This window comes from Gekko japonicus, unplaced genomic scaffold, assembly GCF_001447785.1.
Source record: "Gekko japonicus isolate JY-2015 unplaced genomic scaffold, Gekko_japonicus_V1.1 scaffold1224, whole genome shotgun sequence".
NCBI lineage: Eukaryota > Metazoa > Chordata > Lepidosauria > Squamata > Gekkonidae > Gekko > Gekko japonicus.
In genome coordinates, this window is record NW_015163125.1 from 200,810 (window position 1) to 202,683 (window position 1,874).

Genomic DNA, 1,874 nt, shown 5'->3' on the forward strand with positions numbered 1-1,874 from the left:
GTGACTCACAGAGGTGCTTTCCGGGTAAATCGGTTACAGTTTGGGGTAAATGTCGCCCCTGGTATATTCCAAGGTCTTATGGAGGGTCTCCTACGAGGGTTGCTGGGAGTAGTCCCATATTCCAATGACATGCTTATTGCTGGGTCAAACGAACCGGAATTGCTGAACCACCTCAGGACTGTATTAGAGTGGTTCAAAGAAGCAGGTCTCAAGGTAAAAGAGTCAAAATGTCATATTGGGGTGTCGCAAGTAGAATTCTTAGGGTTCTTGATTGATGAACATGGGGTCCACCCGACTGCAGATAAGGTGTTGGCTATTCAGAATGCACCCCAGCCTACCTCAAAGAAAGAGCTGCAATCATTTCTCGGTATATTAAACTTTTACCACTCGTTTCTGCCTCACAAGGCTTCCGTAGCCGAGCTGTTACATGCCTTACTGCACAAAGGGGTGAAATGGGTGTGGGGAGCAAGGCAGGAAAAAGCGTTTGTGTCAGACAAAGAACTATTGTCATCTAATGCTGTTCTGACTCATTACAATGAGGACAAAATGTTGGTTTTAGCGGCTGATGCTTCCTTGTACGGGATTGGCACAGTTTTGAGCCATGTAATGGAAAATGGGCGGGAAGCGCCGATCGCATATTATTCCCGGTCACTGACGGCCGCGGAAAAAAATTATGCACAGATCGACAAGGAGGGCCTAGCGTTGGTGGCAGGAATTTAAAAATTCCATGACTTTGTGTACGACCACCAGTTCCTCCTTGTCATGGACCACAAACCGCTCCTGGGACTGTTTGCTCCAGACCGCCAAATGCCTCACGTCATGTCGCCCCGCATGTTGCGCTGGGCTGTGTTTTTGTCCGCTTATGACCTTGACCTGGAGCACAGGCCTGGCAAGGCAATTGGACACGTGGACGCTCTCAGCTGCTACCCTCTGCCACAAACTGACTCTGACCCTGCTCCCGCATATGATGTGCTGGCTATCGACGAACTGCCTCAGCCTCCAGTCCACTTATCGGACATTGCTGCTGCGTCAGCTAAGGACTTCACCCTCTCCCGAGTCCTTAACTGGGTTTGGAGGGGGTGGCCGGCAGGTCGAGTGGAACTGGAGTTTTGGCCTTACCACACAAGGCAAACAGAACTTTCTGTAAACAAAGGTTGTTTGTTATGGGGGAACCAGGTGGTGGTGCCGCCAAAGCTTGGGGAGCGTGTGTTAGAGGCTCTCCACGATGGCCATCCAGGCATAGTCCACATGAAAGCTCTGGCAAGGAGGTATGTCTGGTGGCCTAAGTTAGACACGGACATTGAGGACTGGGTCCAGCATTGTATGGTGTGTCAACAGTCGAGACCTGACCCTCCTCAAGCTCCTATACAACACTGGGAGAGCACCAGTAAGCCTTGTTCGAGGCTTCATATTGATTTTTCAAGGGCAGATGTTTTTAATTTTAGTTGATTCGTTTTCAAAATGGTTGGCGGTTGTAAACATGCGCACAACTACTTCTGCAGCTGTAATTCATGTCCACAGCTGTTATTAATGTATTGCACCGAGTCTTTTTCACCCACGGGTTGCCGGACGTGTTAGTGTCTGATAACGGGCCCCAATTTACTTCCACTGAGTTCGCTAAGTTTTGGGGGGACAACCTCATAAAGCATGTTACTTCTGCGCCGTTTGATCCAGCCACAAACAGGCAAGCCGAACGGATGGTTCGGACAACCAAAGAGGCTCTTAAGAAGTTGGGTCCCGGGGATTGGGGGCAGAAGTTAGCCTCATTCCTCCTGAGGCAACACATCATGCCTTGCACCGCAACTGGGAGGAGCCCGGCTGAGCTCCTTATGGGTTGCAGACTCACAACCCTTCTGGACAGGCTCCATCCGGAC